Raw genomic sequence first — 16,418 nt, 5'->3', positions numbered from 1 at the left:
CAAAAACATGACGACACACTGCGTCTTTTAAGTGTTTTTATTTATTTATTCTCTGATCTGTTCATTCTTCCAACAGCCATAGGACCGGACCAGCCGCCTCAAACTAGTAAACTAGATCACATAAGTTAAATTACTAAGGTGAACTGTGATTCACTCTCACAGACAGACCGACACACACACACACACACACACGAGCGGCGCAGCGATCGTTACACAAGAGCCAGACAGCAGCCGCTGACCTATCTAATATCAGCACTAAATAACACCGTTTACTCTTATTCACACATTGAATATAATGATGGTATAATGATGGTGTGTGTGTGTGTGTGTGTGTGTGTGTGTGTGTGTGTGTGTGTGAGTGTGTTTCAATTACCGGCTGACCCCGACCCATTCGGCAGATTTATTTAGAAAAATATATAATTTAATATTCATCTATTATGCATTTTTAAAAAGGTTGTAAAACAAAATAAAACCTGATAAACAAAAAGAATAATAATTCTCAACTTGCACGCACACTGATTTGATTGGATAACTTTGGAATACATCACATCCGGTCGGCGTGTCGCATACGATGTAGTCGCTCAAGTTCAAATATTTGAACGCATCCGAATTTCAAATCGGACCCGTAAATTCCGCATTCGCATATGGTCGGCACCCCACGCAATCCCTGTACGACTCTCCATTGGAAATGAATGACTTCTGGTCCGACGGCGGTCGTTTGTCGTGTGCAGTGGAAAGGCGGCTTAAACCTCTCACGATCGGGAATCGGATGGTCGGATGAATTTCTGGCGTTAAAGTGAACTATGCGCCATGCGGTGCTAGCTTTCTGTGCATAGGCCACCGTGTTCGATTGAGCACATGTTGATTAGCGTGTGTGTCCTCACGTATGTGCAAATGATTGAGAGAGAGAGAGTTTGATTTAATTGTAAATCTTTTATTTGGACAATGACATTAATGCTTAATTTTGGCTTTGTTGTTCCAAGGCCGGGTTTTTTGTGTGTGTTTCCTTTGCTGAGAACTGTGTTCCTGAACCGTGTCCTCGCTGAATATCGTAGTATATATAAATAATAAATAATCGTATTCCGTTTTGGATTGGCGAGCCATCCCATTTCATGCCTGGAAACAGAGAAAAGAGTTTGAAATCTTCTGAACTGGTAGGATCAAATTATTTTTTTCTACCTGGATCTTCAGTGGAATTTTTTTTTGTCCTTCCTGGATTCAATTTTTTTCTTCTCACAGTTGATGAACATTGCTCTATATTTTTGAACTTGAAATTGAGTCACTGAACTCAAACTGAAACTCAACTGGACATTGAGACTTAGTTTGAACAAAAACCTGTAATAGATTTTGTGAAACTGAAACCAAACTGAGACACTGATTTTGAACTCTGTATGTGAAATTCAGTTTTATTATTTTGATTCTGAACTTTTATTTGGGTTTTTGAATTGTAATACTATTTGTTATTTTGGGTCTTTATTATTCAAATAATTTATTTTGTGTTATTTTGTGTTTTGGTTCTGTTAATTCTTTGCCAACTAAGAAAAAAAAAAAACTGATGGACGTCAGAGACAGAAAATCAGTCAAAATATTATAATATAATTTTTCCCCGTCAAAGTGATTGACTCTATTATTTATTCTACTTTATCCTGTGTGATTAACAGAGACTATTATACTTATTACTTACCTTTGCTCCAGTGAGATGATCCATATCTTCTGATTCTGGTCCAAAGATCCACACGTTTAGCGTTGTCCCATAGTTGTTGCTGCTATAGTGACTTAATAACTGTGAGGTTAGTGCTATCTAACGTGCGTTACAAACAGTTTCTGTGTAAACAATAAAAACAAGAATCTGTGAAAACAATGATGTCATGCACATGCGTATTACATGTTCAGTTTGTGTTTAATCGCCATCTAATGGCCTGGAATCAGAATACATTGTTCCCTTTAAAGGGAACTCGAGCTGTGTCACCACTGTGGGAACGCCTCTGTGTTATTGCGTCGTGAAGCACATATGTAATCTTAACAATGGCATGACGGAACATCATAAGGTGATGACAGGTGATGTCATCCACATGGAAGAATAAAGCACACCCGCACCAAACGCGGGTAGCTCCTGATGCCTTCAGCAAGCGCTCCTTGCGATCATTGTCGGTCAGTTTCTGGTGTTTTTGTCTGCTAACGCAATAATTTTCGCTACACATACAGAACAATTATTTACATTTATACGGACAAGTGTGACATACACTACAGTGGCGACTGAACAACAGTTCAGGAAGTGTTATCATCCCTGCCCACGTTACATCACGGGTGGGGATACACACCAAATGTTTGTTGTTTGTATGGGAGCGAAGCACACCCTGTCAGTGTCAGCTCAGGAAAGCTCATCAGTCAGAAGCAAGCTGGATGAGCATTTCCTGACCACGCAGGCTGCTCCGCTTCCATGACGGGGCTTGGCGTTTTTTCCAGACACCGAGGTGTCGAGGTCCTTGAAGAGACTGGTGTCATCCAAAATCTTCAGTCCCCAAAAGTTCACATATAGTAACATCTTAAAACGGATTTGAGGACCGTCATTATCTCTAAAAAGGCTGCATCGAAGAGGCCATGATGCCAATTTGTATAAGGGGGAAACCATTATATTGTATGACACCTGGTCATGAAGGTGGTCCCCTTCGATGGCAGGTGGTGTTTACCTTAGTATACGGTGCCCGCCTCCCTTCAGAGCCCTCACAGGGTCGCAATGCCGTCATCCTAGGATTGCTCGCACCCTCAAGGAAGGCTATAGTACAGTTGGGCCAATTATTCCCTGCCAGTTCACTGCTTCAGGGCGCTGCATTCGCTGTGCAGAGTACATCAGAGGCCAGTCTCGAGAGACTGGTACCCATGGTAGATTTTTTTTGCAGAGTGAGAGAATCTTTAAAATACAAAAATACAGTATATCTCAGTGGGTTCTGCAGATTATAAGGAAGGGGTACGCCATCCAGTTCAGACAGCATCCAACCAGTTTCAACTGAGTTTTGCCCACAGTGGTGGGCTCTGAGTAGGATCTTGTTTATGACTCAAGAATACAGACTCTTCTGTGAAAAGAGGCTATAGAGAGGGTCCCTCTTACCAGCAGGGAGTCAGGATGGGAGGCTACGGCCCATCTTAGATCCATTCTCAATTGCGCAAAGTTCAAGATGCTTGCATTCAAACAGATCATGCCACATATCAGGTCCGACTGGTTTGTCACGACAGATCTTATAGACGCATATTTCCATGTCTCCATCCTTCCACAGCACAGAAAGTTTCTGAGGTTTGCTTCTGGGGGAGAAGCATACCAATATCTAGCTCTTCCATTCGGTCTACAGTTGTCACCCTGCACATCCACGTGTATAGATTCGGCTCTGGTCCCCTTGCGTATGCAGGGGATTCAGATTCTCAACTACATCAACAACTGGCTGATCTTAGAGCAAACAGCTCAGATGACAGTTTAAAAGCAAGATGCTGTTACGATTGCTCTGCTTCCAGGGGTTCTAGAGAGAGTTTGTCTGGACGGGCCCGTCTGTTGTTAGTAGCCCTGTTATGGGTAGTCCGAGTGTGGTTCTTGGATCTAGTGTCTCTTCTCAACTGCTCTCCCCTGGAGATTCCAATCAGGAGGGACCTACAAGGGAGACAATTCTGCACCCTCGCCTAAAGCTGTGGCAACTGTGGGCTTGGCCTCTAAGGGGGCACAGCTCATAAGTTCAGGTCTCTCAACTGAGGTTGTGGAGACCATTTTACATTCTAGCTCCCTCCACAAGGATAATTTATGCCTTGAAGTGGAAACCTTTCACTTCATGGTGTGGATATCGCCTGTGGGTCCCAGTTAACGACCCAGTGGGTGCAGGGCTAGATTTCCTGCAGGATAGATTTTCTGGAGGGTTAGCCCCCTCCACATTGAAGGTGTATGTGACGTTCCTAGCTGCTAAGCACACTCCTTTTGGTGGTGTTTCTTTGGGGCTACACCCGCGTATTACTCATTTCCTCCATGGTACTTTGAGACTTAGACCTGTGGTCCACACCAGGGTACCAGCATGGGAATTGGCCATTGCTTTTCAGGCCCTTGTCAGGGCTCCCTTCAAGCCTATTGAAGAGGTTGCTGATAAGTTCATCACTCTGAAAGCTATTTTTCTTCTGGCCATTTCATCTTTTAAAAGGATAGGAGGAGACATTCAAACTCTCTCAGTGGCGCCCTCATGCTTTGAGTTTGCGCCTGGCATGGTGAAGGCCTTTTTTCATCCTAGACAGGGCTATATCACTAAGGTTCCTACTAATATTGAAATACCAGTTATACTGCAGGCCATTTGTCCTCCTCCCTTTCAGACATCAGAACAGGAAACACTCAAACTGCTTTGCCCTGTTCGGGCTTTGGATGCCTATGCCCGCAGAGCTGCCCTGTGAAGAAAGTCGGAACAATTGTTTGTGTGCTTTGGGTCACCCTCGAGGGGGACATCGAGGGGGCATCTAAGCATTAGAAAGTAGGTGATTGAGGCCATCTTACTTGCTTATGAGTGCGGCCTTCGCCACATACATTTGTGACCAGTCACGGAAAGTAGGGAGGGACACAAGTCCGTTCTGGGGCATTTTGAGTTATTCACAGATTCTGAAAGTCTAGTCTTCAAGCTTTCCAACGATGTGTAACACATGGAAATCTGATAATATTTGGATAAGTTGTGTCCATCTGAATGTATGCCTTTAGAAAATTCTAAACGAGAGAAAACAGCCTCTGAAGTTTTGTAGTTCTCACCTGTTCTCACCTGCTGGGAGTGACAATAGGGCTCATTTACATCTCATTTAGATAAGCCATACCCCCAGTAAAGCTGCATGGTTGCTAGTAACGACAGACGCAACAGGAAAAATCGGACAGCATACTACTAATAATAAAGATGCTAACATTACCATCTAAAAGCCCATTATAGTAATGGTTTTTTTTGGCAAGTGATACGATGAGAACGATTACAATTAAAATGAGAGTTAAGAACAATAGGTAGGTATGGGAAGGTCTAAACATGAGAACTTGCGTGTGTGTGTTCTTAGAGATGTGGGTAGAGTTCTTAACCGTGGCTATAGTGTAGTGGTAAGACGCATGTCATCAAGTTTTGACGCAACTCGATCAGAGGATTGAATCCGCCTTTTTCCACACACTCTAACCGAGAAACACTTATTAAAGGGTAACTAAACCCCTGTTCACAGCCTAACTCTCGCCTTCTGGCAATATTTGAAAAATGCTGCAAAAGTGGTCAGAGCCCAGCGGAGGCAGAGGGGACAAGACGAGGGCGGGTCTGAGCGGGGGGGGGGGGGGTGTGCACCTGAGACCCATAGTGACAACTTGTTTGACAGTTGTCAGACTCGCAAAGATGGATAGTGACTGGAGTGAGGACAGTAGTTTTGCAACAGAGCAGTCATCAAAAGTAGAGGACTTTTCTCCACCACCTTCACCTGAAGTGGAGGAGGGTGAAATGTCTGTAGACACAGAGCCTTATTAATCGAGCCGCTGACACAAACTACGTTAACTTCCGATGCCGACGATGCTTTCATTCATTCATTCATGCGAGCGAAGCAGCAGCGCAAGAGAGAATGAGATCACTAACTAATCTATGAACACTGAACAGCCATATCCTTATACTGAATGCCACTAAAAAAGCGCAGGACCAATAAGTTCAAACCTAATAGCCTATTACAACAGATTTCCTCATATTAAATATTCCTCATGCATTGAATAAAAGTTAGAATACATACGCCAGCAGTCTAGCACGTTACGGATTTGTTGTTTGTTATCACGGCAACCATTTGCGTGTATTTGCGTGTACCATTTGCAGCCTCTGAAGTATTAAATGACATGACGGGAGGCAAAATTATCAGAAGAAAAGCTTAACATGTACTTACAACTGCATTATCTTTAGCTGTATTTTCTTCATTAGGATGTTGAAAGCAAGTGATGAGAGAGTTTCATTTATAATGTTTCTACTTCATTTAACATGAGCGCTCATACTGGACTGAAGCCGTTCTCATCATGTGATCACGGGAAAACATTTCTCAGGGCGTGGTGAGCTCGTGCCAGGGGCGTGGATAGTGAGCCGTTGGAAGTACCATCCTACGTCACGAAGTACCACAACGTCCAATAGGAAAATTCAACTGCAGTAGCCACCGTTCAACCTTAAGAGGGCAGCACTAAGACAATTTTACACCATATATTATAGAATTAAAACACTTTATACCCAAATGTCAAAATATTTACTCTAATCAATAAACAGCATTAATAAAGCCCCAGTCTTGCAGATCATTAACTAAAAAAAGTTGGTTTAGGGTTTAGTTACCCTTTAATAAACACGTTAGATGCTTTATTTTCACTAACATTTTCTCAATTCTTTTTGAAAATAAATGCCTTTCTGATCTGTTATGTGATGGGAAAAGGGAGTAGAGAGAGTTTGGCAAAAGGCAGATTCGATCCTCTGATCGAGTTGCGTCAACACTTGATGACATGCGTCTTACCACTACACTATAGCCACGGATACAGATTTGAGCCATTTCTCTGCCTTTATCCCTGTCAAATGTTATTATCGATATAACCTTTGATTTCTTATGGTCCAACTCGTCTGACGCCTGTCTGATACATTCTTCCTCTTCTTCATCTTCGCTCAGTTGTAGATTAGGGTATTATCCAGTCTTATTATGCCGCTTTCATCGTCGCTTGGATCATCTCTACAGCCGGCCAGAGCCATAAATAATTAGCCATAAATAATTAGCGACGCGTCCCTTGGAGGGTGGGGCAATAACAAAGGCCAGTATGGAAATACACAGACAAAACAAGGCGATTTCAACCTCAAAATATATGCTTTTAAATATACAAATAATGCCATCTCAAACACGGAGAGGCTTCTTCGTGATTTCAACTAACAGATTCTGCAAAAAAGCGAAAATCACATAATTTGAAAAAAACCTCTTCTTTCTCATTTTTCTCAATAGTAGAGCTGCCGACTTGTGTCCCTGGTTTCCGTGACGGGTCACATTTGTTAGGTTCTATGACCTTGATCTTAACTCTATTCCTGGGGCAAGGGTGCTTGTCCCGTTTACAATGACATGGGTGGGCATCTGGCTCATATGGAAATGTGGGGATTGTTGTTCCCACAGCGGTAACGCAGCCCAAGTTCCCTTGAAAGGGAATGTCTCAGTTATGTATGTAACCTTAGTTCCCTGAATAGGAAATTAGATGCTGAGTCACTCTGCCATACTCCCTGTTTGCCCGCGTTCATCTTGCATCTTGTGGATGACTTCACCCGCTTATGACGTTCCATTTCTCCATTGGACAGATTACATACGTGCTTCACAATGCAATCACGCAGAGGTGTTCCCACAGTAGTGACGCAGCATCACAATTCCTATGCAGGGGACTAAAGGTGGGTGTACACTTTGTGAATTTGGACACTCGAGAGGTTGTGAGATATTGCAGACACTATTAGTGAGTTAATTTGATCATTGCATCTAATCAGCTGGTACAACACAACTGCACTTGCACGGCGAGCGCGGCAATCACACAAGCTTTCGTGTTAAACACAGAGACCGGAGCTTTCAATGTTGCTGATAGCTTCAGATACAAAGAATAAAGAAAAAATATGTGTGCAAATGATTTGTCGAAAAGCAGAGAACAGTAGCCATTCCTTTCAACAGTAACAACCAGAGGGAGAGAGAGGGTACGCGAGAGGGCAGAGGGAAAGAGAGAGAGATAGTGTGTGTGTGTGTGTGTGTGTGTGTGTGTGTGTATGTGTGTTTGCTGTATGGTTGCAGCCACTGAGCTATAGTCTAATAATACTTATAGATCAAGCATATCTGACATGGTTGTGCATGATTTGGCAATAGGGGACAGCCATATGCTGGTTAAAATCGGGCCAACTCCCCAAATTTTTTAAACATGCTTAAAAATTATAGTAAGGTCGAGAGATGCTCTTAACGTGCTTGGCTCATTTCGCATTTCCTCTCACACGGTGCGATCCACGACCATATGAGCATCCACGATGTCCATGCAATTTCTCCTGAGAGAAAAAAAGGTCTGCGAGTTCGTACAACAGCAAAAATTGCACCGTGTACACCCACCTTAGGGGGGGGGGGGGGTGAAACACTCAGTTTCAGTCAATCTCATGTCAAACTTGAGTATCTATAGAGTAGTATTGCATCCTTCATATCTCCGAAAAGTCTTTAGTTTTATTATATTTAAAAAAGAAAGATCTTTCCGGAAAAAAACGAGCGTCTGGAGGCGTATCGTGTGGGCGGAGCTAAAGAATGACGAGCACTCAGCTACAGCATGAGAGCTTCTGAAAGCTGACATCCTCAAACGTGGAGAAGAAAACGTTACTCTAATAAACCATGGCTATCAATCAGATTCAACTAATATGATCCAGAATCGGATCCGGAGGCTGAAATAAAATGAACAGGAGAAACAGCAGCAGCAGGACGTCTATCTCTGTGGTATGTACTGTATTTAGTGGCTTGTCAACATTTGCGTTTGTTTACTCGTGGTTTATGATGACATGATTTGGTTTATGGACTATTGAATGCAACTAAACCTTAGCAGTAGCAAACAAAACACGTCTGATTGTGTAAAAAACAATGGAGTAACGTTAGCACATTTGAAAGAAGCATACTTTGAGAGAAAATCCCCTAGCCTAGGTTTATGTTTGGGTGGTTTTACAATAAACAAACTGACATACTGGTCAGCTAAACAAATGTATTTAAACACACACCATACATCGCATGCTCCATTGATAAGTTAACTATACACGGTCGTGTTGTTTACTGATGTTTACTTACGTGACGATAGCCAACAACCTAGACATTTGAAGCAGTTATACTCACCGCCTGCTTCCAAAGCACAACCGCGAACCTTTATCGCTGTGACCGCTCCGTCAAAAACACACTTCTTTTTGATTTTGTGAAGTCCTGTGACAGCAGTGACCATGGAGATCCACTGTTGTGACGCTTCTCGTCATTTCTGCGTTCAAATCGGTTCAAATGCAGGGCTGCCTTCCCGGAATGTTGTGCGGGCGCATTAAAGTCATTTGACGTCACCTATAGGAATAAAGTGGAGCACGGCGCCACAGAAGTGTTGCGCGGACGAGTGGATCTGCACCTTGAGATCTGTGTTTATGGGGCGTGCATTTGCTCTTTCGCTCTAGTCACACGCGCATGCACCCTTCCAGGAGAAGAGCCCGTACAGCCCATACAAAGACCTTCCGCTCTGTTGACGTCAAGCAGACCCATACTCGAAAAAAACTCTCTGAAACTTGTGAGAAACCGGAAGGAGTATTTCAAGGACATACAAACGTCCAACTTAGTTTTTTAAACTTTGTCCATGTTTAGGATGGGAATCCAAGTCTTTAACCTGACCTCCCGCTCCTCAGTGTGTCGTGTGCCGTCAAGCTGCCAGCTGACAGTGCGGGTTGTCAGGGCAAATCAGCGCATCATTTGCAGCCCTGGATGAGGACCACATGTCGATAGCTGCATCAGAAAGAGGGTTATTATGCTCTTGAGATGAAGATGACGCTAAGCTTCCTGCGTCAGAGCTGCTTGCTCACGTCGAATCGGATTCATGCTCTGAGCAATCGTGGTTGGATGATTGGTTTCCGCAACTCCCATCCAACACCTGTGAGACAATACCAACAGCCGCTCTGCCCTGCATACAATGGTACCCTGCAAGTGTATAATGCACAAAGGTAGTCACCACACTTCATTGTCTGGTCTCATCTTTACAAGACAAGCTATTCTTAAGTTACTCACCTGAGAACTTACCTGATCGTCTGTCATCTGTCGTCCTTCTTCTGTCGTCAGGGATCGGCTGCCAGATTAATCTGCTCCTTCCTACACTGATCGATCTTCTATCTGCCTGCAAGAGAAAGAATTGTTCATCATCAGATAAGAATATTATATCCCTTCGTCTGCTGCTGATATACTCAACATCCCAGATCTCACCATCCCTGCCACAAAGCTATGGCCTCGTCAGCCTCCAGGACGCACACCCTCCCACCCCGACTGGAATTCCTCTTGCAGAAGGTTGCGCAAGGGGAAGTACTGTCATAGTCACCAGCTCAGTCATTTTCAGCACTTCACATCCCAGATTCCTCCCTACTCACCACTTGCACTTAATCAGTGCCAGTCCACCCAGCTCCACCCACTCATTCCCTCTCGCCCGAGTTCTGATCACCTGCATTTGTAACACCTCATCACAACACAGTATATCAGCAACACTCTCACCACATTTCATTGTCTTGTCTTGTCTTTACAAGACAAGCTATTGACCCCCTTCTTACGTTACTCACCTGAAAACTTACCTGATCATCTGCCAGTCGTCATCCATCTTCTGTCTTCAGTGATCATCTGTTCCTTCCCACGCTGATTGATCTTCTAACTGCCTGCAAGAGAAATGACGGTTCATCATCAGATAAGACCATCATATCCCTTCATCTGCTGCTGATATACTCACCATTCCTCCCCTTCCCTCACGCTTTATTTCACTTCACCCAAAAATGAAAATTGGCCCATGATTTTCTCACCCTAAATTCATCCTAGGTGTATATGACATTCTTCTTTCAGACAAATAAAATTGGAGTTATATTTTAAAAATCCTGGCTAATCTAACCATTATAATGGCAGTGAATTGCTACTGCTGATGTTGTCTTTTTTATGAAGTCTATAAAGTGCATCTATACATCATATAGGCTAACTGCTCCACACGGCTCCGAGAGGTTAATAAAGGTCTTCTAAAGTGAAGTGATGCATTTGTGTAAGAAAAATATCCATAATTAAAACTTAATAGACTAAAAAAACAAACTTCCGGCGGAAAGCCTTAAGCAATTTCCCTTAAGCCTTAAGCCTTATGCACTTTTATGGACAACAATTCACTGCCATTATAATGCTTAGATTAGCCAGGACCTTTTTAATATAACTCATGAAAGAAAAATGTCATATAGACCTAGGAAGACTTGAGGGTGAATAAATCATAGGCTAATGTAAATTTGAACTAACTGAACTAACCCTTTAATAAATTTCATCAACTGTATTTGTATCTCCTTCTGTTGTCTGACAGTTACGTTCTGTCGACACAATTGCTGTACCACTGTTGAACAGCTGGAACACCATCTCGGCTCCTCAGCGCAAAACTTAAATGAGTAAGTGCTGAACACTTCCTTATGCACCTGCCTCGCGGAGAGTGGTTTGTGATGCAAATCTCACTCGCCAATGTCCAATAATTTATTTTGTTACCACTCGAAGTCTCATCAGGGAACGGGGGCAGCATTAGTAACCAGGACGTTTGTACAGTAAAACAAAAAAAATCATTATTTCTGTGTGTGAAGAAGAGTTATATCTGATGTGTGTGTCCATTTTTCTTTTTAGACAGTTCATGTAGTGTAGAGTGTGTGTCTCTGAGCAGTAGAACAGTCATCCAAACACTCTTATATAGTTAAGAGATGCTGTCACTCTGCAACCATAATCTCAAGGCATTTTTAGACCCAACGTATCTTTGGGAAAAAAAAATGTTTTTATCTGTGATGCTCTGAAAAATTGAAACTGAAAACCTGAGACATTTTCAAAAATTGTAAGAAATAAGTTGCCGTAAAACCTGCTGCTAAATATGCATGAAAACTTTCTGTGGTCTCTTGGGAAGACTGAAATCCTGCTGGAATCTTTGTGTTGTGACAGACAAACGTCTGAGAAAAGTGCTGTTTCATCAACAGAAACTTTTTGAGCTTCTACAAACGCCTTCAGATGTGAAGAACATTTGTAGACATGAAACTGAAAAATGCTGGATAGAAAATCAAAAAGGCGCAAAAAGTATAAAATTGGAGGATTTTAAGATCAATTGATCTCATATAAGATATTTATGCTGTTTAATGTAATGTAATGATCAGAAGAAAGTGTCAAACTGCAAACCTCAATCTATTATTAAAGGTGAAGTGCGTGATTTTTCTGAGCCAAAAATTGCTGCATTTTGACATGTTCTGAAGACAGTTTTGCCAATGCTAATCTTTCCACCAAGATGCTAGTTTCTAGATGTTTATTGACTGATCATTTAATGAATTAACAGCACCTCTCCTTAACAAGCCGTAATTTGAGGAATCATTTAGATCAAAAGCATTTTTAATTAATTATTTACATTTATGAAAAACTAAATAGAACTATCCTATCTAACGATAATATGTTACTCTTAGTTAAATGCACCCCAATCTGATGACCAAACCTTCGCCATAGCAACATAATTAGTTGTGACAACCAGGGGAAAAAAAGAAGAAGGAATTTCTGGATTTTGTCAGTAATTGCAACGTTGCCGTGGATCAATAAAACTTAGTCAATGTAAAATGTTAATTTTTTGACTGGAGTGAAATCAAGGCTGTTAGGGATGGAAGTAGAGTGAGTTCATTGGATTACTGTTATTCAACAAAAAATAAAACCACCATAAAAAAAAAAAACTTAAAAAAAAACCTCCATAATTTATTGAGTTGTGATTTCTGAAAATTATGTGATCTAGGACCTTTATACAATACTTAGTCTATCCCACACAGCGTCGTTTTCATTTAAATTAAATTCAATATAATAATAATAAATCTTAACTTTTTTAAAAAAGCCTTTAAAGGAACTGTATGTAAGAAATATATTTCAATGAATCATAAAATGGCCCAGTTTAGTAGAGTCACTAGACATTAAGAAATCATGTTAATTTCAAATACTTGTATCACTGACAACAGTAGTCCGGCCAGGATATTGTCATTTAAAAGTTGTTGTTGCAGCCCTCAACTGATGTTGACATTTTGTGTTTTGGCTCTAAGCTCCGCCCTCCTCCTATCTACCAATCACAAAGTCAGTTGTGTTTCGGCATCCGGGTTGCCAGATCTGCTCTAGTTACCACAGCTGCAGCTACAAACGTTCCTGCTGGATCCTGCAGCCTATCTGGCAACCTCAATACAGGGGGAGGGGAAGAGGGGATAGTAATTGCAATACCAGTTTTGGCCCCAATCTTACATACACTTCCTTTAACTGTACATCTCAAAGTGCTTTACATAAACAGATAAGACAAAATAACTAACAATAAGCATAAAAATGAATGAAAGAGTTAAAAAAAACTATATATAATTGATATAAATGTTAAATTAAAAGCTACCCTAAAAAAATTGTTTTAAGGCAAGATTTAAAAATGCAAAGACATTGAGCTTGCCTTATCTGAATCGGCAAGAATTCCATAATTTTGGAGCTAATGAGGAAAAAGCCCTATCACCCATCAATCTTAAACAAGTTTTCAGAACAACTAAAAGACCAGTTTAGATGAATGAAGATTATGCATCGGAGTATAGAGAATTAAAAGCTCAGACAAGTATTGCGGTGCCAACCCATGTGAAGCCTTGTAAGTAACCATTAACACCCTAAACTTAACCGGGAGCCAATACAAAGTCTCTTAAATAGGAGTGATATGATCTCTCTTGTAAGGATTCTAGCAGCTGAATTTTGAACTAGCTGCATTTTGTTTAGGGGAGCTTTTGACACCCCAGCCAAGAAGCCATTGCAATAATCAACACGGGTAAGTTTTTATCAACCTCTCACCAACAGAAAAGTAAAGCACTGGACATCATCTGGCAATGTTTCTAAGATGAAAACATTTTTTTTTTTACCTGTTTTTTTAACATGTGGCTCAAATGTTAGATTTGCATCAAAGATCACTCACAAATTATTCTGTTTCGATTGAGACTCCATAATTGAACCATCAACAGTTAGGGTAACTGAACCAGTATTACGTAGTCGGTGGGGTGAACCAATGAATATAATCTCAGTGTTAAGTGGAAAAATATAATTCTCACTGTTAAGTGGAAAAATATAAATGTTTAAAGGCAAAGAGCCCATAATTGATCCACAAGAAACTCCAGATTGTACAACAACAACCTCAGACCTAAATCCACCCATGGCAACAAACTGCTTATGATCAAACAAGTAGGACTTAAACCAATTATTGGCAGTATCAGAAACCCCAAAGACAGTTTCTAGATGAGTAATTAAAACCAAATGATCTACAGTGTCAAAAGCGGCACTAAGATATATACTAGGTCCTTCTCGAAAAATTAACATATTTTCCATAATGTAATGATAAAAATTAAACTTTCATATATTTAAGATTAATTGCACACCAACTGAAATATTTCAGGTCTTTTATTGTTTTAATACTGATGATTTTGGCATACAGCACATGAAAGCCCAAAATCCCATCAAAATTAGCATATTTCATCCGACCAAGAAAAGAAAAGGTTTTTAATACAAAAAAATTCAACCTTCAAATAATTATGTTCAGTTATGCGCTCAATACTTGGTCGGGAATCCTTTTGCAGAAATGACTGCTTCAATGCGGCGTGGCATGGAGGCGATCAGCTTGTGGCACTGCTGAGGTGTTATGGAGGCCCAGGATGCTTCGATAGCGGCCTTAAGCTCATCCAGAGTGTTGGGTCTTGCGTCTCTCAACTTGATTTCCGAATGACATGCAAAATTTGCTTTCATCCGAAAAAAAGTACTTTGGACCACTGAGCAACAGTCCAGTGCTACTTCTCTGTAGCCCAAAGTGGCTTGACCTGGGGAATTTGGCACCTGTAGCCCATTTCCTGCACACGCCTGTGCACGGTGGCTCTGGATGTTTCTACTCCAGACTCAGTCCACTGCTTCCGCAGGTCCCCCAAGGTCTGGAATCGGTCCTTCTCCACAATCTTCCTCAGGGTTCGGTCAACTCTTCTCGTTGTGCAGCGTTTTTTGCCACACTTTTTCCTTCCCCCAGACTTCCCACTGAGGTGCCTTGATACAGCACTCTAGGAACAGCCTATTCGTTCAGAAATGTCTTTCTGTGTCTTACCCTCTCACTTGAGGGTGTCAATGATGGCCTTCTGGACAGGGTCGGGTCGGCAGTCTTACCCATGATTGCAATTTTGAGTAATGAACCAGGCTGGGAGTTTTTAGAAGCCTCAGGAATCTTTTGCAGGTGTTTAGAGTTAATTAGTTGATTCAGATGATTAGGTTAATAGCTCGTTTAGAGAACCTTTTCATGATATGCTAATTTTTTGAGATAAGAATTTTGGGTTTTCATGAGCTGTATGCCAAAATCATCAGTATTAAAACAATAAAAGACCTGAAATATTTCAGTTGGTGCAATGAATCTAAAATATATGAAAGTTTAATTTTTATCATTACATTATGGAAAATAATGAACTTTATCACAATATGCAAATTTTTTGAGAAGGACCTGTAGAAGGATCAAAATTGAAAAACAGCTAGAATCAGACTAGTATGGCGTCTAATCTGACTAAGGCCTATAGTTGTGTGTTAATCAGTTAGTAGTTTTTATTTAATTAACTTATTTTTCTTTGGGCAGACATGTAGTGCTGAGAACAGCAGATGTGAACAGAGCAATAAACTGAGATAATGAAGACAGTGCTACAGGGAGACAGAAAGGACAGTTGACTGTCCTGGTAGTGCTAAACCACATGCAATCATATTTGTCCCCAGGCGTGTTCAAGAACTTGCCTTAGTGGGAGAGTGGAGTTACATATCAAAGCGAAAATCTGGTGCTGTCCATAAGGATGAGATTCACTGCTGTACTTAAAGCAGCTGCTGGCCACATCAGATCCTGACTGCTACTTTTGATATTGCCTCCATCCCATTTGCTGAGTAAATATCAATATTATTAGAAATTGGATAACTAAGTGGCCATACAACAAGTTTTACCTCTTTCAGAATACTAAACTTGCATTATAGCTTGATGTGGGATACATTCTGTGTAATACCTGAGGTCTATGCCTAAATGTATACACTTAGCATTACTTAAAGATCTTTATTCTCAGGCGATAGAAAGAGAGATTGCAAAATCCCCTTATATGGAGATGGATTAGGCGTGTTTTATGCAAATCATTAGCTGCAGGCACGCTCTCGCTCATTTAAAATCACCTGGATTCATCAACATTAGAACAAGGGAAAGAACAAATTTATGTTACACACCTGCTGCGAATCCGCCGGGCTTGTACTGCAGCATAAGAAGCTGTTCTGCACACATGAATTTGTAAATTGTACATAATTATTAGTGAACGAGAGCCATGACTTATTCATCAGCCTTTCTTTGGTGTCTGGAATCTTCTGTAGGTTTTCCCCTTAGTTAATAAATGATGAGCTGAAGTTTTGTGAAGCGCCCCACAGGATCTGTGTGATGCTGTGGCCTCATGATCTCTCCCTATAGCTCTAGCAAGACAGAATATTCCTAAATGTATATGATATGATGCCTTGTAAGATGCCTCATGCTACACATTTCTATATTTTTATGCAGACTTTTAAATGTTTTGAAATGGATTCTCATCCACAACGAAAAGCAATTTGACGTGAAGCCAAGTGAA

The sequence above is a fragment of the Pseudorasbora parva genome, chromosome 1, assembly GCF_024679245.1.
Source record: "Pseudorasbora parva isolate DD20220531a chromosome 1, ASM2467924v1, whole genome shotgun sequence".
In the NCBI taxonomy this organism is placed as follows: Eukaryota; Metazoa; Chordata; class Actinopteri; order Cypriniformes; family Gobionidae; genus Pseudorasbora; species Pseudorasbora parva.
The sequence above is the reverse complement of the archived record's forward strand: the minus strand, read 5'-3'. Positions refer to the sequence as shown.